Source organism: Hyla sarda, chromosome 3, assembly GCF_029499605.1.
Source record: "Hyla sarda isolate aHylSar1 chromosome 3, aHylSar1.hap1, whole genome shotgun sequence".
Lineage (NCBI taxonomy): Eukaryota > Metazoa > Chordata > Amphibia > Anura > Hylidae > Hyla > Hyla sarda.
The window spans coordinates 5,986,388-6,010,713 of NC_079191.1; the positions used below are offsets into that span (position 1 = coordinate 5,986,388).

Here is a 24,326-nt window from a genome sequence, read left to right on the forward strand (position 1 = left end):
TATCAAACTTCTGGTATAAATAATTAAAATAATTGTATTGTTCGGGTCATTACGGACGTGGCAATACCAAATATGTTTTTTTGTATTTTATGTTGATTTTTAGAAGGCGAGGAGTAAAATACGAAAATGCAAAAATAAAATTGGCCTGGTCCTTAAAGGGGTATTCCAGGCCAAAACTTTTTTTTTTATATATATATATATATATATATATATATATATATCAACTGGCTCCAGAAAGTTAAACAGATTTGTAAATTACTTCTATTAAAAAATCTTAATCCTTCCAATAGTTATTAGCTTCTGAAGTTGAGTTGTTTTCTTTCTAACTGCTCTCTGATGACTCACGTCCTGGGAGCTGTGCAGTTCCTATGGGAATATTCTCCCACAGTGGCGTTGCGACCCGGGTGCGGGGGGTGCGGCCCGCACCGGGTGACACCAACCTAATGGGGTGACACCAAGACGCTCCGCAGCACCCCCCCCCCCCACCTGTGCCCGACCGGCCTCCCATCCGTCAGCACCCCCCCCCTGCGCTGTGTGTGCGGTGCGCCCGTCCGTCAGCAACCCCCCTCTTTCACCTTCACTGTGCGCCCGTCCATCATCACACCCCGCCTCACCTTCACCAGCACTGTGCCCGGCCTCCGCTCCCACGTCTGCGCTGGCCTGACGTCACACCGCATGGCCGCGCAGGAGGACGTTAGTTACGTCACTCGCACGGCGCCCGGTGAGAAGGAGCGCTGCGCTGGATGGGTGAGTGTGTGTGTCTGTCTCTCTGTCTGTCTGTCTCTATCTATGCTTGTGTGTGTGAGACTCTGTGTGTGTGACTGTGTGTATGTGACTGTGTGTGTTTGTGTGACTCTCTGAGTGTGTGTGTGACTCTGTGTGTGTGTGACTCTGTGTGTGTGTGTGTGACTCTGTGTGTGACTCTGTGTGACTGTGTGTGACTCTGTATGTGACTCTGTGTGTGACTGTGTGTGACTCTGTGTGTGTGTGTGTGACTGTGTGTGACTCTGTGTGTGACTCTGTGTGTGTGTGACTCTGTGTGTGACTCTGTGTGACTCTGTGTGTGTGTGTGACTCTGTGTGTGACTGTGTGTGACTCTGTGTGTGTGTGACTCTGTGTGTGTGTGACTCTGTGTGTGACTCTGTGTGTGTCTCTCTGACTGTGAGTGTGTGTGTGTTTGTCTCTCTGTGTTGTATGTGTTTTTTTTTCCCGTGTGTGTGTGTGTGTGTGTGTGGGGGGGGGGGGGGGGGGTATAACCAGCGATCTATTGTGGGGAGACTTTGACCCATTGTGGGGAACCTGCAAGGGAACCTGCGGCCTAATGTGGGGAAACTACTACCAAATGTGCGGAGTCTATGCTACCTTAATGTGGAGAGTCTACCAAATGTGGGGAGTCTATGCTACCTTAATGTGGAGAGTCTACCAAATGTGGGGAGTCTATGCTACCTTAATGTGGAGAGTCTACCAAATGTGGGGAGTCTATGCTACCTTAATGTGGAGAGTCTACCAAATGTGGGGAGTCTATGCTACCTTAATGTGGAGAGTCTACCAAATGTGGGGAGTCTATGCTACCTTATGTGGGGAATCTGTGCTACCGAATGTGGGGAATCTGTGCTACCTAATGTGGGGAAATTGCTACCTAATGTGGGGAATCTGTGCTACCTAATGTGGGGAAATTGCTACCTAATGTGGGGTAACTGGTACCTACCTAATGTGGGGGAACTGGTACCAAATGTGGGGAATCTATGCTGCCTAATATGGGGAATAGATGCTACCTCATGTGGGGAAACTGCGACCTATCTAATGTGGGGGCACTGCTGCCTACCTAATGCTCCCCCCCTGGCAGTAGCACCCTCATCATCCACCAGCAACACCCCCCCCCCCCAGCAGCACCTCCATCAGCAGATCCTGATGGTGGATGATGGAGGTGCTCCTGCCAGGAGGATGATCCTGCCGATGGATGATGGGGGTGATACTGCCAGGGGGGATGGCCAGTAGCACCCTCATCATCCTCCAGCAACACCCCCCCAGTAGTAGTACCCCCATCATCCACTAGCAACACCACCAATACTCCCCTCCCGTGGTAATAGCATCAGCTAATGGATGTTGAGGGGTGTTACTGTGGTTGTGGTATTATATTCAGAGGGTGCACTATATGGCAACGTTAAATTCAGAGGGCGCAGTTTGTGGTAGTATTATATTCAGAGGGCGCAGTTTGTGGTAGTATTATTAGAGATGAGCGAACTTATAGTAAATTCGATTCATCACAAACTTCTCGGCTCGGCAGTTGATGACTTATCCTGTGTAAATTAGTTCAGCCTTCAGGTGCTCCGGTGGGCTGGAAAAGGTGGATACAGTCCTAGGAAAGAGTCTCCTAGGACTGTATCCACCTTTTCCAGCCCTAACTGTAGAACTGACAAGTGACTCCAGCTCTGATAGAACATAGAGAGGAGAATACACAATGATATCAGTGATTACAGGTGACGTCTTCTCTATAGTGAGGAGAATACACAATGATATCAGTGACTACAGGTGACGTCTTCTCTATAGGGAGGATAATACACAATGATATCAGTGATTACAGGTGACGTCTTCTCTAGTGAGGAGAATACACAATGATATCAGTGACTACAGGTGACGTCTTCTCTATAGTGAGGAGAATACACAATGATATCAGTGATTACAGGTGACGTCTTCTCTAGTGAGGAGAATACACAATGATATCAGTGACTACAGGTGACGTCTTCTCTATAGTGAGGAGAATACACAATAATATCAGTGACTACATTTGACGTCTTCTCTAGTGAGGAGAATACACAATGATATCAGTGACTACAGGTGACGTCTTCTCTATAGTGAGGAGAATACACAATGATATCAGTGATTACAGGTGACGTCTTCTCTATAGTGAGGAGAATGTACAATGATATCAGTGACTACAGGTGACATCTTCTCTATAGTTGTCACGATGCCGGCTGGCGGGAGGTGGATCCTCTGTGCCAGAGAGGGATTGGCGTGGACCGTGCTAGTGGACCGGTTCTAAGTCACTACTGGTTTTCACCAGAGCCCGCCGCAAAGCGGGATGGTCTTGCTGCGGCGGTAGTGACCAGGTCGTATCCACTAGCAACGGCTCAACCTCTCTGGCTGCTGAAGATAGGCGCGGTACAAGGGAGTAGACAGAAGCAAGGTCGGACGTAGCAGAAGGTCGGGGGCAGGCGGCAAGGTTCGTAGTCAGGGTGATAGCAGAAGTTCAGGTACACAGGCTTTGGACACACTAAACGCTTTCACTGGCACAAGGCAACAAGATCCGGCAAGGAAGTGCATGGGAGGAGGTCAGATATAGTCAGGGACCAGGTGGAAGCCAATTAAGCTAATTGGGCCAGGCACCAATCATTGGTGCACTGGCCCTTTAAGTCTCAGGGAGCTGGCGCGCGCGCGCCCTAGAGAGCGGAGCCGCGCGCGCCAGCACATGACAGCAGGGGACGGGAACGGGTAAGTGACCTGGGATGCGATTCGCGAGCGGGCGCGTCCCGCTGTGCGAATCGCATCCCCGACGGCCATGACAGTGCAGCGCTCCCGGTCAGCGGGACCGACCGGGGCGCTGCGGAGAGAGAGACGCCGTACGCGCTCCGGGGAGGAGCGGGGACCCGGAGCGCTAGGCGTAACAGTACCCCCCCCCTTAGGTCTCCCCTTCTCTTTGTCCGGTAACTGCCCCCCCTGGGATGAGGACACCGGGAAAGGATGGAGGGATTCCTCAACGGCAGGCAGTACAGCAGGAGTGGGAATGGGGAGGGAGGGCAGAGGGCGAGGCCTGGCACGGGGCAGTGTGACACCAGGACGAGGGCCACGAGGAGGCACCGAGGCTTGCCTGACTGGACTGGGAGGGGGGGAGAGGCACTTCTGACAGCTGGTGGGTTAGATGGGCGATCTGTCGGGATTGCTGGGCGATCACCGTGGTGATATCAGAGATATAAGGCAGAGGAACCTCAGCGGGATCCATGGCCGGATCTACTGTCACGATGCCGGCTGGCGGGAGGTGGATCCTCTGTGCCAGAGAGGGATTGGCGTGGACCGTGCTAGTGGACCGGTTCTAAGTCACTACTGGTTTTCACCAGAGCCCGCCGCAAAGCGGGATGGTCTTGCTGCGGCGGTAGTGACCAGGTCGTATCCACTAGCAACGGCTCAACCTCTCTGGCTGCTGAAGATAGGCGCGGTACAAGGGAGTAGACAGAAGCAAGGTCGGACGTAGCAGAAGGTCGGGGGCAGGCGGCAAGGTTCGTAGTCAGGGTGATAGCAGAAGTTCTGGTACACAGGCTTTGGAGACACATAAACGCTTTCACTGGCACAAGGCAACAAGATCCGGCAAGGAAGTGCATGGGAGGAGGTCAGATATAGTCAGGGACCAGGTGGAAGCCAATTAAGCTAATTGGGCCAGGCACCAATCATTGGTGCACTGGCCCTTTAAGTCTCAGGGAGCTGGCGCGCGCGCGCCCTAGAGAGCGGAGCCGCGCGCGCCAGCACATGACAGCAGGGGACGGGAACGGGTAAGTGACCTGGGATGCGATTCGCGACCGGGCGCGTCCCGCTGTGCGAATCGCATCCCCGACGGCCATGACAGTGCAGCGCTCCCGGTCAGCGGGACCGACCGGGGCGCTGCGGAGAGAGAGACGCCGTACGCGCTCCGGGGAGGAGCGGGGACCCGGAGCGCTAGGCGTAACAATAGTGAGGAGAATACACAATGATATCAGTGACTACAGGTGACGTCTTCTCTATAATGAGGACAATACATAATGATATCAGTGACTACAGGTGACGTCTTCTCTATAGTGAGGAGAATACACAATGATATCAGTGACTACAGGTGATGTCTTCTCTATAGTGAGGAGAATACACAATGATATCAGTGACTACAGGTGCCGTCTTCTCTATAGTGAGGAGAATACACAATGATATCAGTGACTACAGGTGCCGTCTTCTCTATAGTGAGGAGAATACACAATGATATCAGTGATTACAGGTGACGTCTTCTTTATAGTGAGGAGAATACACAATGATATCAGTGACTACAGGTGACGTCTTCTCTATAGTGAGGAGAATACACAATGATATCAGTGACTACAGGTGCCGTCTTCTCTATAATGAGGACAATACATAATACAATACAACTGCCGAGCAGAGAAGTTTGTGACGAGTTGAATTTACTGTAGTTTGCTCATCTCTAAGTATTCAGAGGGCGCAGTGGGTGGTAGTATTATATTCAGAGGGTACAGTATGTGGCGGTATTATATTCAGGGGTACTGTATGTGGCAGATTTATATTCAGGGGTACAGTATGTGGCAGATTTATATTCAGGGGTACAGTATGTGGCAGATTTATATTCAGGGGTACAGTATGTGGCAGATTTATATTCAGAGGGTACAGTATGTGGCAGATTTATATTCAGAGGGTGCAGTTTGTGGTAGTATTATATTCAGAGGGCGCAGTTTGTGGTAGTATTATATTCAGAGGGTACAGTATGTGGTAGTATTATATTCAGTGGATACGGTGTGTGGCGGTATTATATTCAGGGGTACAGTATGTGGCAGATTTATATTCAGAGTGTACAGTATGTGTTGGTATTATATTCAGAATGTACAGTGTGTGGTAGTATTATATACAGTGGGTATGGTGTATGGAAGGTTTGTAATCAAAGAGTGTAGTGTATAGTAGTATTATATTTAGAGGATACAGTGTCTGTCATGTTTATAATAATACTTGTTTTCATATAGAGGATGAGAATGCGCTGACATAGTGAGGAGACGTCTGGGCGTCACATTCTACAGACAGAAGTTTTAGCTGGAACAAGTCCTGGCGGTATGTACCATCTGAATTAGATAAGGGAAGACTATATAGAGAAGACGTCACCTGTAGTCACTGATATCATTGTGTATTCTCCTCACTATAGAGAAGATGTCACCTGTAGTCACTGATATCATTGTATATTCTCCTCACTATAGAGAAGACGTCACCTGTAATCACTCATATCATTGTGTATTCTTCTCACTATAGAGAAGACGTCACCTATAGTCACTGATATCATTGTGTATTCTCCTCACTATAGAGAAGACGTCACCTATAGTCACTGATTTCATTGTGTATTCTCCTCACTATAGAGAAGACGTCACCTGTAGTCACTGATATCATTGTGTATTCTCCTCACTATAGAGAAGATGTCACCTGTAGTCACTGATATCATTGTGTATTCTCCTCACTATAGAGAAGACGTCACCTGTAGTCACTGATATCATTATGTATTGTCCTCATTATAGAGAAGACGGCACCTGTAGTCACTGATATCATTGTGTATTCTCCTCACTATAGAGAAGACGTCACCTGTAGTCACTGATATCATTATGTATTGTCCTCATTATAGAGAAGACGTCACCTGTAGTCACTGATATCATTGTGTATTCTCCTCACTATAGAGAAGATGTCACCTGTAGTCACTGATATCATTGTACATTCTCCTCACTATAGAGAAGACGTCACCTGTAATCACTGATATCATTGTGTATTCTCCTCACTATAGAGAAGACGTCACCTGTAGTCACTGATATCATTGTGTATTCTCCTCACTAGAGAAGACGTCAAATGTAGTCACTGATATTAATGTGTATTCTCCTCACTATAGAGAAGACGTCACCTGTAGTCACTGATATCATTGTGTATTCTCCTCACTAGAGAAGACGTCACCTGTAATCACTGATATCATTGTGTATTCTCCTCACTATAGAGAAGACGTCACCTGTAATCACTGATTTCATTGTGTATTCTCCTCACTATAGAGAAGACGTCACCTGTAATCACTGATATCATTGTGTATTATCCTCCCTATAGAGAAGACGTCACCTGTAGTCACTGATATCATTGTGTATTCTCCTCACTATAGAGAAGACGTCACCTGTAATCACTGATATCATTGTGTATTCTCCTCTCTATGTTCTATCAGAGCTGGAGTCACTTGTCAGTTCTACAGTTAGGTCAGTGAAACTACAACTCCCAGCATAACCTCACCACTGCTCAAAGGGGTACTCTACTGGAAAACATTTTTTTTAATCAGCTGGTGCTACAAAGTTAAACAGATTTGTAAATTACTTCTATTTAAAAATCTTATTCCTTCCAGTACTTATTAGCTGCTGTATAAGCGATTCACAGGAAGTTATTTTCTTTTTTAATTTCTTTTCTGTCTGACCACAGTGCTCTGTGCTGACACCTCTGTCCATGTCAAGAACTGTCCATAGTAGGAGCAAATCCCCATAGTAAACCTATCCTGCTCTGGACAGTTCCTGACATGGACAGAGGTGTCAGCAAATAGCACTGTGGTCAGACTGGAAAGAACTACACAACTTCCTGTGGAGCATACACCAGCTTATAAGTACTGTAAGTATTAAGATTTTAAATAAAAGTAATTTAAAAATCTGTTTAACTTTCTGGCACCAGTTGATATAAAAGTAAATGTTTTCCAGTGGAGTACCCCTTTAACCCCTTAAGGACTGAGCCCTTTTTCACCTTAAGGACTCATTTTTTGCAATTCTGACCACTGTCACTTTAAACATTAATAACTCTGGAATGCTTTTAGTTATCCTACTGATTCCGAGATTGTTTTTTCGTGACATATTCTACTTTAACATAGTGGTAAAATTTTGTGGTAACTTGCATCCTTTCTTGGTGAAAAATCCCAAAATTTGATGAAAAATTTTAAAATTTTGCATTTTTCTAACTTTGAAGCTCTCTGCTTGTAAGGAAAATGGATATTCAAAATAATTTTTTTTTATTCACATATACAATATGTCTACTTTATGTTTGCATCATAAAATTTATGAGTTTTTATTTTTGGAGACACCAGAGGGCTTCAAAGTTCAGCAGCAATTTGGAAATTTTTCACAAAATTTTGAAACTCGCTTTTTTTCAGGGACCAGTTCAGGTTTGAAGTGGATTTGAAGGGTCTTCATATTAGAAATACCCCATAAAAGACCCCATTATAAAAACTGCACCCCCCAAAGTATTCAAAATGACATTCAGTCAGCGTTTTAACCCTTTAGGTGTTTCACAGGAATAGCAGCAAAGTGAAGGAGAAAATTGACAATGTTCATTTTTTACACTCGCATGTTTTTGTAGACCCAATTTTTGAATTTTTGCAAGGGGTAAAAAGGATGGGGGTGAAAAGTGCTCTGCTGGCGCACTACAGGTCTCAGAAGAGAAGGAGTCACATTTGGCTTTTTTGAAAGAAATTTTGCTCTGGGGGCATGCCGCATTTAGGAAGCCCCTATGGTGCCAGGACAGCAAAAATCCCCACATGGCATACCATTTTGGAAACTAGACCCCTTGGGGAACGTAAAAAGGGGTAAAGTGAACCTTAATACCCCAAAGGGGTTTCACAACTTTTGCATATGTAAAAAAAAAAAAAATTACCTAAAATGCTTGGTTTCCCAAAAAATGTACATTTTTACAAAGGGTTAAAGCAGAAAATACCCCCCAAAATTTGAAGCCCAATTTCTCCCGATTCAGAAAACACCCCATATGGGGGTAAAAAGTGCTCTGCTGGCGCACTACAGGTCTCAGAAGAGAAGGAGTCACATTTGGCTTTTTTGAAGGAAATTTTGCTCTGGGGGCATGCCGCATTTAGGAAGCCCCTATGGTGCCAGGACAGCAAAAAAAAAAACACATGGCATACCATTTTGGAAACTAGACCACTTGGGGAACGTAACAAGGGGTAAAGTGAACCTTAATACCCCACAGGGGTTTCACAACTTTTGCATATGTAAAAAAAAAAAATATTTACCTAAAATGCTTGGTTTCCCAAAAAATTTACATTTTTACAAAGGGTTAAAGCAGAAAATACCCCCCAAAATTTGAAGCCCAATTTCTCCCGATTCAGAAAACGCCCCATATGGGGGTGAAAAGTGCTCTGCTGGCGCACTACAGGTCTCAGAAGAGAAGGAGTCACATTTGGCTTTTTGAAAGCAAATTTTGCTCTGGGGGCATGCCGCATTTAGGAAGCCCCTATGGTGCCAGGACAGCAAAAAAAAACACATGGCATACCATTTTGGAAACTAGACCCCTCGGGGAACGTAACAAGGGGTTAAGTGAACCTTAATACCCCACAGGTGTTTCACGACTTTTGCATATGTAAAAAAAAATATTTTTTTTTACCTAAAATGCCTCTTTTCCCAAAAATTTTAAATTTTTAAAAAGGGGAAAAGCAGAAAATACCCCCCAAAATTTGTAACACAATTTCTCCCGAGTACGGCGATACCCCATATGTGGCCCTAAACTGTTGCCTTGAAATATGACAGGGCTCCAAAGTGAGAGCGCCATGCGCATTTGAGGCCTAAATTAGGGACTTGCATAGGGGTGGATATAGGGGTATTCTACGCCAGTGATTCCCAAACAGGGTGCCTCCAGCTGTTGTAAAACTCCCAGCATGCCTGGACAGTCAGTGGCTATCTGGTAATACTGGGAGTAGTTGTTTTGCAACAGCTGGAGGCTCCGTTTTGGAAACAGTGGCGTACCAGACGTTTTTCATTTTTATTGGGGAGGGGAGGGGGGCTGTGTAGGGGTATGTGTATATGTAGTGATTTTTACTTTGTATTTTATTGTGTGTTAGTGTAGTGTAGTGTTTTTAGGGTACAGTCACACGGGCGGGGGTTCACAGTAGTTTCACGCTGGCAGTTTGAGCCGCAGCTCAAACTTGCAGCCGGATACTTACTGTAATCCTTCGCCCATGTGAGTGTACCCTGTACGTTCACATTGGGGGGGGAACATCCAGCTGTTGCAAAACTACAACTCCCAGCATGTACGGTCTATCATTGCATGCTAAGAGTTGTAGTTTTGCAACCGCTGGAGGCTCCCGTTTTGGAAACAGTGGCGTACCAGACGTTTTTCATTTTTATTGGGGAGGGGAGGGGGGTTGTATAGGGGTATGTGTATATGTAGTGTTTTTTACTTTTTATTGTGTGTTAGTGTAGTGTTTTTAGGGTACAGTCGCACGGGCGGGGGTTCACAGTAGTTTCTCGCTGGCAGTTTGAGCTGCGACAGAAAATTTGCCGCAGCTCAAACTTGCAGCCGGATACTTGCTGTAATCCTCCGCCCATGTGAGTGTACCCTGTACGTTCACATTGGGGGGGGGGGGGGGGGACATCCAGCTGTTGCAAAACTACAACTCCCAGCATGTACGGTCTATCAGTGCATGCTGGGAGTTGTAGTTTTGCAACAGCTGGAAGCACACTGGTTGTGAAACACAGAGTTTGGTAACAAACTCAGTGTTTTGCAACCAGTGTGCCTTCAGCTGTTGCAAAAGCTACAACCCCCAGCATGTACGGACAGCGGAAGGGCATGCTGGGTCTTGTAGTTATGCAACAGCTGGAGGCATACTACTTTGGCTGGGGATGCTGGGGACTGTAGTTATGCAACAGCTGGAGACACACTGGTTTGCTACATAACTCAGTGTGCCTTCAGCTGTTGCAAAACTACAACTCCCAGCAGTCACCGACAGCCAACGGGCATGCTGGGAGTTGTAGTTATGCAACCAGCAGATGCACTACTACAACTCCCAGCATGCACTTTAGCTGTTGGTGCAAGCTGGGAGTGGTAGTTACACAACAGCTGAAGGTACACTTTTCCATAGAAAAAATGTGCCTCCAGCTGTTGCAAAACTACAAGTCCCAGCATGCCAATAAGGGCATGCTGGGAGTTGTGGTGGTCTGCCTCCTGCTGTTGCATAACTACAGCTCCCAGCATGCCCTTTTTGCATGCTGGGAGCTGTTGCTAAGCAACAGCAGGAGGCTGTCACTCACCTCCAACGATCCAGCCGCATGAGGTCAGTCCCTCGTCGTCGCCGCCGCGGCCGTCGCTCCTGGGGCCCCGATCACAACATTGACGCCGGGGATCGGGGTCCCCAGCACCCAGGGTGCACGTCCCGCTCACGTCCTCCGGAGGAGGGGCGGAGCAGGTTGCGGGAGTGACACCCGCAGCAGGCGCCCTGATTGGTCGGCCGGTAATCCGGCGGACGAATCAGGGCGATCGTGAGGTGGCACCAGTGCCACCTCACCCCTGCAGGCTCTGGCTGTTCGGGGCCGTCGGAGACGGCCCCGAACAGCCTGTAATTCCGGGTCACCGGGTCACCGGGTCACTGGAGACCCGATTGACCCGGAATCTGCCGCAGATCGCTGGACTGAATTGTCCAGCGATCTGCGGCCATCGCTACATGGGGGGGCATAATGACCCCCCTGGGCGATATGCCCCGATGCCTGCTGAACGATTTCAGCAGGCATCGGGCACCGGCTCCCCTCCAGCTAGCGGCGGGGGGCCGGGATTTGACAGGACGTACTTAAGGGGTTAAGTAATTCTGGGAGCTGTATATTTCAATGGTGAAAACTTCTTTAACACTTTCCTATTCTGTGGCAACTGGTATATCTGATTATTATACTGGAATTTCTCACAATGCGCTACAACAGTGGTGTCTGTCACAACAGGCTAAAAACTTACTGAGGGGGGGACGTATGGGGTGACACCATTTTCTACCGCACCGGGTGACACCAACCCTAGCAACGCCACTGTTCTCCCTTCATGCACAGCTCCCGGGACGTGACATCATCATTGAGCAGTTAGAAAGAAAACTTCAGAAGCTAATAACTATTGGAAGGATTAAGATTTTTTAATAGAAGTAATTTACAAATCTGTTTAACTTTCCGGAGCCAACTGATATATATATATAAAAAAAGTTTTTGCCTGGAATACCCCTTTAAGCTATCTCCCTGCAGCACCCACATTCTATGCATCTCCAGTTTTGGAAACCTCCGGGTTTCCGGGACTGTAGACGTGATGTAAAGCCACACCCCCTCGTCACATCACGCCCCCTCAATTCATGTCGATGGAAAGGAGCATGACGGCCATTACGCCCCCCCCCCCTTCATGTTTACGAGGGGGCGTGGCATAATGTCACGTCTCCTGTTCCAGGTTTCCGAAACTGGAGACGCAGCCCCGCATAGAATGCGGGTGGTGCAGGGTGATCGCGGAGAGTCCTTTGGATAGGGGATAAGATGTTTTTGCCCAGAATACCCCTTTAAAACTTGACATCACCCCCCCCTTTTCACATTTTCCATATAAAAAAAAAACATTTATACATAATAAAAATAAATAGATTTGGTATCGCCGCATGAGGAATCGTCCACACTATTAAAATACTACATTATTAATCCCCCACAGTAAATGGCGCAAGTGTTACCAAATCCCAGAGTTTTTGATCACGTCATATCCCTAAAAAAAATGTAAGTAAAAAAAAAGTAAAAAGTGATCTAAAAGTCTGATCGACGCCAAAATGGTACAGATAAAACCAACAGATTACGTCACAAGAAATGACCCTCATACTGCTGCGTATACGGAAAAATAAAAGTTATAGGAGTCAGAAAATGACAATTTTAGGCATACTAAATAAATTGGAAATCATTGTAATCGTATAAACCTAAAGAATTAAGATTAATTTGTCATTTTGACAAAAAAGTGCACTGCGTAGAAATGGAAGCCCCCAAAAGTTACAAAATACAATCAGTTTTTTTTGCACTTTTGTCCCACAAGTATATGTATAGATAATTAGACAAAGAATAAGTCAGCCAGCACTTTAGTTGATACCAAACTATTATATGGACCTGGCCTGTAGGCCAGGTCCATATAATAGTTTGGTATCAACTAAAGTGCTGGCTTACTTATTCTTTGTCTTTATTGCACATACGGGGGAGGGGCTACCTCCATGTTGGCCTTGCACCCCACCCACCTCTATCAGGTGTATATAAGGTGTCTTCCTCTTCTTTGGAGGTGTTTTAAGGTCTTTGTGAACTAATTTTGCTCTTCATGATAGCAGAAGTAGTCAGTCTAAGCCATGCGAATCACAGACGTCACCGACATCACCGACATCACAGCTGTCATAGAAGCGTTGGTGGTATAGTGGTGAGCATAGCTGCCTTCCAAGCAGTTGACCCGGGTTTGATTCCTGGCCAACGCATTTCTTTCAAGGTTTTGTCACCTGTCTCCTATGCTTGCTCTTTCATGGTAAAAAATTTAGCAGCTAGAAGCACCCTTTCAGCTCCTTACATTACAATGCTCCTCCCATTACAATGCTCCTCCCAAAAGGGTCCCATGGCTCTAGAGACTGCTACATAACAACTTTCTTGTCCTAAGTATTAAGCCACGCGAAGCTCTGTAAACATCCCAGTCATAGTCTTCTAATGTCAAAAATATTTTGACACTTAAAAAAAAAGAAGTTTCAGACAGTTACAGAGATTGATCGGTGGATTGCGTGGCTAAATGCGTGGGTCAGACATGGGGGATTAGCTCAAATGGTAGAGCGCTCGCTTAGCATGCGAGAGGTAGCGGGATCGATGCCCGCATCCTCCAAAAACTTTTTGACTTTTTCAAACATCTTTTTAGCTAATGCTCATGGCACTCTTAGCCAAGCCAAAGAGTTGCACACACCCGGCCTTGCCAATCCTTCAATAGCTCAGCTGGTAGAGCGGAGGACTGTAGTAGAACAATCGGCAATCCTTAGGTCGCTGGTTTGATTCCGGCTCGAAGGACATTTTTTTGGGGGGTATGTTTTCATTTGGGATGCTTCAAGCTGCTGAAACACACACACTTCCGCTGACCCCTGCTCTTAACACTAGAAACACCCTTTCCAGAGATGTCTCCCATCAACATTGGGACTTTAAAACAGGCACAGAGACCAAGCTTTCAGTTGAGAGCACATCTAAGGCTCGCCAAAGAACCACCTTTAGCTGTGACGTGCAACCAAATCAAAAAGGGGACCTCGTCCCTGGGTGGGCTTGAACCACCAACCTTTCGGTTAACAGCCGAACGCGCTAACCGATTGCGCCACAGAGACAACAGTGCTGCATGCTTGTGACTAGGCACAAGCGAAAATCCAAATGCTGGTCTCCAGGTGGACTTCAGCCCATAACAATCGGCTTTACAGCTAAACTTGCTGAAATGGCAGAGACCGCCTTCCCGCTAGCAGCTTGACAGGAACCAGAGGGTAGTTATGCTTCTCATCACCTTTACAGACAGAAGCAGTGTGGCGCAGCGGAAGCGTGCTGGGCCCATAACCCAGAGGTCGATGGATCGAAACCATCCTCTGCTAAGCAATCAATTTTACTGTTTCCACCATTGTAATTGAGGCAGGTTTGCTTCTAGGCCAACGCATTGTTCCTCTTCTTTGGAGGTGTTTTAAGGTCTTTGTGAACGAATTTTGCTCTTCATGATAGCAGAAGTAGTCAGTCTAAGCCATGCGTATAACAGACGTCACCGACATCACCGACATCACCGACATCACAGCTGTCACAGAAGCGTTGGTGGTATAGTGGTGAGCATAGCTGCCTTCCAAGCAGTTGACCCGGGTTCGATTCCCGGCCAACGCATTTCTTTCAAGGTTTTGTCACCTGTCTCCTATGCTTGCTCTTTCATGGTAAAAAATTTAGCAGCTAGAAGCACCCTTTCAGCTCCTTACATTACAATGCTCTTCCCATTACAATGCTCCTCCCAAAAGGGTCCCATGGCTCTAGAGCCTCATCTGCTACATAACAACTTTCTTGTCCTAAGTATTAAGCCACGCGAAGCTCTGTTAACATCCCAGTCTTAGTCTTCTAATGTCAAAAATATTTTGACACTTAAAAAAAAAGAAGTTTCAGACAGTTACAGAGATTGATCGGTGGATTGCGTGGCAAAATGCGTGGGTCAGACATGGGGGATTAGCTCAAATGGTAGAGCGCTCGCTTAGCATGCGAGAGGTAGCGGGATCGATGCCCGCATCCTCCAAAAACTTTTTGACTTTTTCAAACATCTTTTTAGCTAATGCTCATGGCACTCTTAGCCAAGCCAAAGAGTTGCGCACACACGGCCTTGCCAGTCCTTCGATAGCTCATCTGGTAGAGCGGAGGACTGTAGTAGAACAATCGGCAATCCTTAGGTCGCTGGTTCGATTCTGGCTCGAATCTGCTGAAACACACACACTTCCGCTGACCCCTGCTCTTAACACTAGAAACACCTTTTCCAAAGAGGTCTCCCGTCAACATTGGGACTTTAAAACAGGCACAGAGACCAAGCTTTCAGTTAAGAGCACATCTAAGGCTCGCCAAATAACCACCTTTAGCTGTGACATGCAACCAAATCAAAAAGGGGACCTCGTCCCTGGGTGGGCTTGAACCACCAACCTTTCGGTTACCAGCCGATTGCGCCACAGAGACAACGGTGCTGCATGCTCGTGACTAGGCACAAGCGAAAACCCAAATGCTGGTCTCCAGGTGGACTTCAGCCCATAACAATCGGCTTTACAGCTAAACTTGCTGAAACGGCAGAGACCGCCTTCCCGCTAGCAGCTTGACAGGAACCAGAGGGTAGTTATGCTTCTCATCTCCTTTACAGACAGAAGCAGAGTGGCGCAGCGGAAGCGTGCTGGGCCCATAACCCAGAGGTCGATGGGTCGAAACCATCCTCTGCTAAGCAAGCAATTTTACTGTTTCCACCATTGTAATTGAGGCAGGTTCGTTTCTAGGCCAACGCATTGTTCCTCTTCTTTGGAGGTGTTTTAAGGTCTTTGTGAACGAATTTTGCTCTTCATGATAGCAGAAGTAGTCAGTCTAAGCCATGCGAATCACCGACATCAACGACATCACAGCTGTCACAGAAGCGTTGGTGGTATAGTGGTGAGCATAGCTGCCTTCCAAGTAGTTGACCCGGATTCGATTCCCGGCCAACGCATTTCTTTCAAGGTTTTTTCACCTGTCTCCTATGCTTGCTCTTTCATGGTAAAAAATTTAGCAGCTAGAAGCACCCTTTCAGCTCCTTACATTACAATGCTCCTCCCATTACAATGCTCCTCCCAAAAGGGTCCCATGGCTCTAGAGACTGCTACATAACAACTTTCTTGTCCTAAGTATTAAGCCACGCGAAGCTCTGTAAACATCCCAGTCTTAGTCTTCTAATGTCAAAAATATTTTGACACTTAAAAAAAAAAAAAAAGTTTCAGACAGTTACAGAGATTGATCGGTGGATTGCGTGGCAAAATGCGTGGGTCAGACATGTGGGATTAGCTCAAATGGTAGAGCGCTCGCTTAGCATGCGAGAGGTAGCGGGATCGATGCCCGCATCCTCCAAAAACTTTTTGACTTTTTCAAACATCTTTTTAGCTAATGCTCATGGCACTCTTAGCCAAGCCAAAGAGTTGCACACACCCGGCCTTGCCAATCCTTCGATAGCTCATCTGGTAGAGCGGAGGACTGTAGTAGAACAATCGGCAATCCTTAGGGCGCTGGGTCGATTCCGGTTCGAATGACATTTTTTTGGGGGGTATGTTTTCATTTGGGATGTTTCAAGCTGCTGAAACACACACACTTCCGCTGACCCCTGCTCTTAACACTAGAAACACCTTTTCCAGAGAGGTCTCCCGTCAACATTGGGACTTTAAAACAGGCACAGAGACCAAGCTTTCAGTTGAGAGCACATCTAAGGCTCGCCAAAGAACCACCTTTAGCTGTGACGTGCAACCAAATCAAAAAGGGGACCTCGTCCCTGGGTGGGCTTGAACCACCAACCTTTCAGTTAACAGCCGAACGCGCTAACCGATTGCGCCACAGAGACAACGGTGCTGCATGCTCGTGACTAGGCACAAGCGAAAACCCAAATGCTGGTCTCCAGGTGGACTTCAGCCCATAACTATCGGCTTTACAGCTTAACTTGCTGAAACGGCAGAGACCGCCTTCCCGCTAGCAGCTTGACAGGAACCAGAGGGTAGTTATGCTTCTCTTCTCCTTTACAGACAGAAGCAGAGTGGCGTGCTGGGCCCATAACCCAGAGGTCGATGGATCGAAACCATCCTCTGCTAAGCAATCAATTTTACTGTTTCCACCATTGTAATTGAGGCAGGTTCGTTTCTAGGCCAACGCATTGTTCCTCTTCTTTGGAGGTGTCTTAAGGTCTTTGTGAACGAATTTTGCTCTTCATGATAGCAGAAGTAGTCAGTCTAAGCCATGCGAATCACAGACGTCACCGACATCACCGACATCACCGACATCACAGCCGTCACAGAAGCGTTGGTGGCATAGTGGTGAGCATAGCTGCCTTCCAACCAGTTGACCCGGGTTTGACTCCCGGCCAACGCATTTCTTTCAAGGTTTTGTCACCTGTCTCCTATGCTTGCTCTTTCATGGTAAAAAATGTAGCAGCTAGAAGCACCCTTTCAGCTCCTTACATTACAATGCTCCTCCCATTACAATGCTCCTCCCAAAAGGGTCCCATGGCTCTAGAGCCTCATCTGCTACATAACAACTTTCTTGTCCTAAGTATTAAGCCACGCAAAGCTCTGTAAACATCCCAGTCTTAGTTTTCTAATGTCAAAAATATTTTGACACTTAAAAAAAAAATTAAAAGTTTCAGACAGTTACAGAGATTGATCGGTGGATTGCGTGGCTAAATGCTTGGGTCAGACATGGGGGATTAGCTCAAATGGTAGAGCGCTCGCTTAGCATGCGAGAGGTAGCGGGATCGATGCCCGCATCCTCCAAAAACTTTTTGACTTTTTCAAACATCTTTTTAGCTAATGCTCATGGCACTCTTAGCCAAGCCAAAGAGTTGCGCACATGCGGCCTTGCCAATCCTTCGATAGCTCAGCTGGTAGAGCGGAGGACTGTAGTAGAACAATCGGCAATCCTTAGGTCGTTGGTTCGATTCCGGCTCGAAGGACATTTTTGGGGGGGGTATGTTTTCATTTGGGATGTTTCAAGCTGCTGAAACACACACACTTCCGCTGACCCCTGCTCTTAACACTAGAAACACCCTTTCCAGAGATGTCTCCCGTCAACATTGGGACTTTAAAACAGGCACAGAGACCAAGCTTTCAGTTGAGAGCACATCTAAGGCTCGCCAAAGAACCACCTTTAGCTGTGACGTGCAACCAAATCAAAAAGGTGACCTCGTCCCTGGGTGGGCTTGAACCACCAACCTTTCGGTTAACAGCCGAACACGCTAACCGATTGCGCCACAGAGACAACAGTGCTGCATGCTTGTGACTAGGCACAAGCGAAAACCCAAATGCTGGTCTCCAGGTGGACTTCAGCCCATAACAATCGGCTTTACAGCTAAACTTGCTGAAACGGCAGAGACCGCCTTCCCGCTAGCAGCTTGACAGGAACCAGAGGGTAGTTATGCTTCTCATCTCCTTTACAGACAGAAGCAGAGTGGCGCAGCGGAAGTGTGCTGGGCCCATAACCCAGAGGTCGATGGATCGAAACCATTCTCTGCTAAGCAATCAATTTTACTGTTTCCACCATTGTAATTGAGGCAGGTTCGTTTCTAGGCCAACGCATTGTTCCTCTTCTTTGGAGGTGTTTTAAGGTCTTTGTGAACGAATTTTGCTCTTCATGATAGCAGAAGTAGTCAGTCTAAGCCATGCGAATCACAGACGTCACCGACATCACCGACATCACAGCCGTCACAGCCGTCACAGCCGTCACAGCCATCACAGAAGCGTTGGTGGTATAGTGGTGAGCATAGCTGCCTTCCAAGCAGTTGACCCGGGTTCGATTCCTGGCCAACGCATTTCTTTCAAGGTTTTGTCACCTGTCTCCTATGCTTGCTCTTTCATGGTAAAAAATTTTGCAGCTAGAAGCACTCTTTCAGCTCCTTACATTACAATGCTCCTCCCATTACAATGCTCTTCCCAAAAGGGTCCCATGGCTCTAGAGCCTCATCTGCTACATAACAACTTTCTTGTCCTAAGTATTAAGCCACGCGAAGCTCTGTAAACATCCCAGTCTTAGTCTTCTAATGTCAAAAATATTTTGACACTTAAAAAAAAAAAGTTTCAGACAGTTACAGAGATTGATCGGTGGATTGCGTAGGCCAGACATGGGGGATTAGCTCAAATGGTAGAGCGCTCGCTTAGCATGCGAGAGGTAGCGGGATCGATGACTGAACTGTTCACACAGAGGCATATTCACAGTGTAGGGTCCGTCCCAATGAGGCCACCTTATCGCGGTGGGACGGTCCAAGCTATTTGACCGCCGGCGGAGATAAATTTGCGAGCTAAGTGCCTAACTATCTCAAAGTCGGTGCGTCTTATACAGTGAATACACCCCTATCGCGGCGGTCCCTGCGGCCATCAACGACCGGGACCCGCGGCTAATACAGGACATCACCGATCGCGGTGATGCCCTGTATTAACCCTTCAGACGCGGCGATCAAAGCTGACCGCCGCGTCTGAAGGGAAAGTGACACTAACCCGGCTGTTCAGCGATTTCACCGCGGCATCCCGAACAGCCCGACTGAATAGCCGGGTTAGTGCTTACAGGACACCGGGAGGGACCTTACCTGCCTCCTCGGTGTCTTCTCCGTTCAGGGATCCCCTGTATGGCCGGCGCTCTCCTTCCTCGTCATCACGTCGTCGCGTACGTGCGTCGGCGTGCGTAACGACGTGATGGCGGCGACGGAGAGCGAGGATACCCGGCCGGCGGCAGAGACGTTCCGGAGCGACGGGGACAGCAATGGAGCGACATCCAGGGCAGCGGTGACGGGTCCGGAGCGGCGGGGACACGTGAGTATTACCTCCTATGTAGTGGTCTTCAATCTGCGGACCTCCAGATATTGCAAAACTACAACTCCCAGCATGCCCGGACAGCCAACGGCTGTCCGGGCATGCTGGGAGTTGTAGTTTTGCAACATCTGGAGGTCCGCAGGTTGAAGACCACTATTGGGTTAAAAATCTTTATTTTTTTAGATTTCGCCCCTAAAAATTGGGTGCGTCTTATACGCCGGTGCGTCCTATAGGGCGAAAAATACGGTATATTACATTATAGTTATAGTATTATTTTTACTACAGTAGAATTAAGGGGCTTTTTTTTGTGTTTAAAATTTTTATTATAGTTAATTATATTATATTATTAATATTAAAGGAATACTCCGGCGCGCACTTTTCTCATTTTATCCCGTCCGGGCTGCAAAATAAAAGAAAACAAACTATTTCTTACCCGCCAACGAGCGCCCGGAGCTCCGGTACACTCCGGTACAGGCGTTCGGTCCCCGGGCTGTATTCTTCTTACTTCCTGTTAGTGATGTCCCGCCTCGGCCAGTGATTGGCTGAAGCTCCGCGTGACGTGCCGGGCTAACAGGAAGTAAGAAGAATACAGCCCAGGGACCGATCACCTGTACCGGAGCTCCGGGGGCTCGTTGGCAGGTAAGAGAGAGTGTGTTTTCTTTTCTTTTGCAGCCCGGACGGGATAAAATGAGAAAAGTGTGCACCGGAGTACTCCTTTAACTACAATATATTATATTATAGTATTATTGTTACTACAGTAAAATTATGGAGTCATTGAAGATAATTTTTTGTGTTTAATATTTTTATTATAGTTATTTATATTATATAAAAAACAAAACACAAAGAGCGCTCCGTAGTGCAATTAAACGAGAGGGTAAAGACGCAAGTATTAATAAATTGCGCTTACCCAAGGAGTTGCGCTGACAGGCAGTGAATACGTGAATAAAGGTTCCAATGTGCAGCCGATCCCCTCCACCACCTCGTGGTGTCCAAATAGTACAAACAATTCTCCAAACCACTAGGGGTTAACTCAAGGCGCAGACAATGGATAGATAGCAGCAATAGAAGCAATACTGATAGAAGTAAGGATCAATGTGTAGAATAACCGAGGGTCATTTATTCTGAACAACGCGTTTCAGCGCCAGGACAGGCGTCTTCCTCAGGTTCCAACCTGAGGAAGACGCCTGTCCTGGCGCTGAAACGCGTTGTTCAGAATAAATGACCCTCGGTTATTCTACACATTGATCCTTACTTCTATCAGTATTGCTTCTATTGCTGCTATCTATCCATTGTCTGCGCCTTGAGTTAACCCCTAGTGGTTTGGAGAATTGTTTGTACTATTATATATTATATTATTTATATTAAGCGTCATCGTCCCCTGAGAAAGTCCATCAAGCAGACGAAACGTACGTCGGGGCGGTGGTGACAGGACCCTATTATGGGTAAGTGTTACAGCATAAAGGAGGAAAATCTAGAAAAAAAAAAAAGAATCTGAACCAAATACAATGTAACGTATAGGACAGTGATCTTCAACCTGCGGACCTCCAGATGTTGCAAAACTACAACTCCCAGCATGCCCGGACAGCCGTTGGCTGTCCGGGCATGCTGGGTGTTGTAGTTTTGCAACATCTGGAGGTCCGCAGGTTGAAGATCACTGCAGTTTTTAGTGTTGAGCGGCATAGGCCATATTCGAATTCGCGATATTTCGCGAATATATGGACGAATATTCGTCATATATTCGCTAAATTCGCATATTCGTAATATTCGCCTTATATTTTCGCATATGCGCAAATTTGCGTCTGCGAAACTTTGCATATGCCACAATTAGCATAAATAAAAATGCGCATGTGCGAAAATTAGCATATATGTGAAAATTTGTATAAGCAAAAATTTGCATATGTGAAAATTTGCAGATGCGAATTTTACCAGATGCGAAAATTCGCACGCCAGTCTCACACAGTAGTATTAGAGCCTTCTTTACACCACACAAGCTGGAAGCAGAGAGGGATGATCACTGGGATGTGTACTGTGAAAAAAACAAAAAAATGAAAAAAAAAGATATTTGTAATTATGAATATATAGCGCTACATTCACGAATAAAATTCGCATTGCGAATATTCGCGAGCAACACTAGTAGTTTTGCAACATCTGGAGGTCCGCAGGTTGAAGACCACTGTCCCCGCTGCTCCGGACCCGTCACCACTGCCCTGGATGTCGCCCTCCATCGCTGTCGCTGCGTCCCCGGGAACGTCTCTGCTGCCCGGGTATCCTCGCTCTCCGTCACGCTCTCTGGGTTAGTTTCACTTTGATCGTCGCGTCTGAAGGGTTAATACAGGGCATCACCGCGATCGGGGATGTCCTATATTAGCCGCGGGTCCCGGCTGTTGATGGCCGCAGGCACCGCCGCGATAGGACAGGGTTTTAATGTGTTTTTGCCGTATAAGACGCATCAACTCCCCCCCCACACCCCTGTTTTGGGGAAGAAAAAGTGCGTCTTATATGGCGAAAAATACGGTAATCACTAGCTGGACCCTCAGCACTTTACATTTAAAATTATAAGTACCGGAATATTTCTGTTTGGTGCTGTTTATTTTTGTATCTATTATTTTATATTATATATTAACTATAATTTATATATATATATTTATATATATATATATATATATATATATATATATATATTATAATATTATTGTTACTACATTAAAATTAAGAGGCCATTGAAAAGCATTTTTGTGTGTGGTTTAATATACCGTATTTATCGGGGTATACCACGCACCGGCCTATAACACGCACCCTCATTTTACCAAGGATATTGGGTAAAAAAAAGTTTTTGACCCAAATATCCTTGGTAAAATGAGGGTGCACGTGTATACCCAGATACACCCCCAGGAAAGGCAGGGGGAGAGGGGCCGTTGCTGCCCGCTTCTCTCCCCCTGCCTTTCCTGGGGTCTAGAGCCCTGCTGCCACCGCTTCTCTCCCCCTGGCTATCTGCGCCACTGCCCGTCCTCTCCCCCTGACTATCGGTGGTGGCACCCCATTGCCGGCGCCGATAGCCAGGGGGAGAGAAGGGGCAGCGGCACCCATTGCCGGCACTGCTGCCCCGTTGCCTCCCCCATCCCCGGTTGTATAATTACCTGTTGCCGGGGTCGGGTCCGCGCTGCTTCAGGCCTCCGGTGTGCGTCCCCTGCGTTGTTGCTATGCACGGTGCGGCGCGGCACAATGACGAGTGACGTCACTGCGTCTCGCAGCGCATAGCAACGACGCAGGGGACGCACACCGGAGGCCTGAAGCAGCGCAGACCCGACCCCGGCAACAGGTAATTATACAACCGGGGATGGGGGAGGCAACAGGGCAGCGGCGCCGGCAATGGGTGCCGCTGCCCCTTCTCTCCCCCTGTCTGTCGGCGCCGCTGCCCCATTGCCGGTGCCGCTTCTCTCCCCCTGGCTATCGGCACCGGCAATGGGACTGATAGCCAGGGGGAGAGAACGGGCAGCGGCACCGATAGCCAGGGGGAGAGAACGGGCAGCGGCACCGATAGCCAGGGGGAGAGAACGGGCAGCGGCACCGATAGCCAGGGGGAGAGAACGGGCAGCGGCACCGATAGCCAGGGGGAGAGAACGGGCAGCGGCACCGATAGCCAGGGGGAGAGAACGGGCAGCGGCACCGATAGCCAAGGGGAGAGAACGGGCAGCGGCACCGATAGCCAAGGGGAGAGAACGGGCAGCGGCACCGATAGCCAGGGGGAGAGAACGGGCAGCGGCACCGATAGCCAAGGGGAGAGAACGGGCAGCGGCACCGATAGCCAAGGGGAGAGAACGGGCAGCGGCACCGATAGCCAGGGGGAGAGAACGGGCAGCGGCACCGATAGCAGGGGGAGAGAAGGGCCAGAAGCAGGGCTCTAGACCTAGTTTCCTGTGCAACAAGGAAACAGGAGCAGAAGAACTGATACCGTAAGTATTGTAATAGAGGCACAGCTACTCTTTGTTGATAAGACATTTTTTGTTGTCCTCTCATTATTGATTGAACTTTTATTACAAAGGAAATTATGTTATATTTGTCTTTAATGAAGTTAAAAAAAATTATTAAACTAAAGAAAGTTGAAAAAAAAATAATGTCCTTCGAACCGGAATCGAACCAGTGACCTAAGGATTTCTGTATCTCCTCTACAGTCCTCCGCTCTACCATCTGAGCTATCGAAGGCTCTCATGCTTCCCCAGTATCTAATGTGTTTTGGTTGTGCGGCCTCATTGCGTCAGCCCCACCAGTCATAATGTTCTTTTGTTCTCCGTATCCTCGGTCACCGTGCTCTGGAGATTCAATGCATTTTGTTCTCTACCATTCCCGCCCCCCCTGCTGGTGATACATGTGATCGGATACACTGTACACTCAGCTATACAGAAGTGATCTACACATATAAACCATAGATCTGGGTATTTCTATTCTGAAATGTTAGTAAATAGTAACTTGCAGGAGAGATGAAACGTTCATTAGAACTTCACCGACTACGTGCCGAAAAGGACAATTCGGATACGTGTGAGGTCCTCACTGAGCTCCATGGTCCTGACTAGAGATGAGTGAATAATGAGTGACATCTTAAAGGGGTACTCCGGCCCTGAGATATCTTATCCCCTATTCAAAGGATAGGGGATAAGATGTCTCACCATGGGGGTCCTGCTGCTGGGGACCCCAGTAATCTTGTATTCGCCAC

The 24,326-nt window shown here is 47.4% G+C and overlaps 8 non-coding genes across 8 annotated transcripts; 6 read left to right on the forward strand and 2 right to left on the reverse strand.

Annotated features, from left to right (window-relative positions):
- Positions 1-13,358: 13,358 nt before the first annotated feature.
- On the forward strand, positions 13,359-13,431 carry TRNAA-AGC (transfer RNA alanine (anticodon AGC)). The gene has a single exon. It is a non-coding gene; the product is annotated as a tRNA-Ala (tRNA).
- A 410-nt stretch (positions 13,432-13,841) lies between these two features.
- On the reverse strand, positions 13,842-13,915 carry TRNAN-GUU (transfer RNA asparagine (anticodon GUU)). The gene has a single exon. It is a non-coding gene; the product is annotated as a tRNA-Asn (tRNA).
- Positions 13,916-14,375: 460 nt separating this feature from the next.
- Positions 14,376-14,447, forward strand: TRNAG-UCC (transfer RNA glycine (anticodon UCC)). Its single transcript has one exon. It is a non-coding gene; the product is annotated as a tRNA-Gly (tRNA).
- A 324-nt stretch (positions 14,448-14,771) lies between these two features.
- On the forward strand, positions 14,772-14,844 carry TRNAA-AGC (transfer RNA alanine (anticodon AGC)). Its single transcript has one exon. It is a non-coding gene; the product is annotated as a tRNA-Ala (tRNA).
- A 2,670-nt stretch (positions 14,845-17,514) lies between these two features.
- On the forward strand, positions 17,515-17,587 carry TRNAA-AGC (transfer RNA alanine (anticodon AGC)). The gene has a single exon. It is a non-coding gene; the product is annotated as a tRNA-Ala (tRNA).
- Positions 17,588-17,679: 92 nt separating this feature from the next.
- Positions 17,680-17,766, forward strand: TRNAY-GUA (transfer RNA tyrosine (anticodon GUA)). The gene is given in 2 exon segments: positions 17,680-17,716; positions 17,731-17,766. It is a non-coding gene; the product is annotated as a tRNA-Tyr (tRNA).
- Positions 17,767-18,549: 783 nt separating this feature from the next.
- Positions 18,550-18,621, forward strand: TRNAG-UCC (transfer RNA glycine (anticodon UCC)). The gene has a single exon. It is a non-coding gene; the product is annotated as a tRNA-Gly (tRNA).
- Positions 18,622-23,732: 5,111 nt separating this feature from the next.
- Positions 23,733-23,818, reverse strand: TRNAY-GUA (transfer RNA tyrosine (anticodon GUA)). Its single transcript is given in 2 exon segments — positions 23,733-23,768; positions 23,782-23,818. It is a non-coding gene; the product is annotated as a tRNA-Tyr (tRNA).
- Positions 23,819-24,326: the final 508 nt, after the last annotated feature.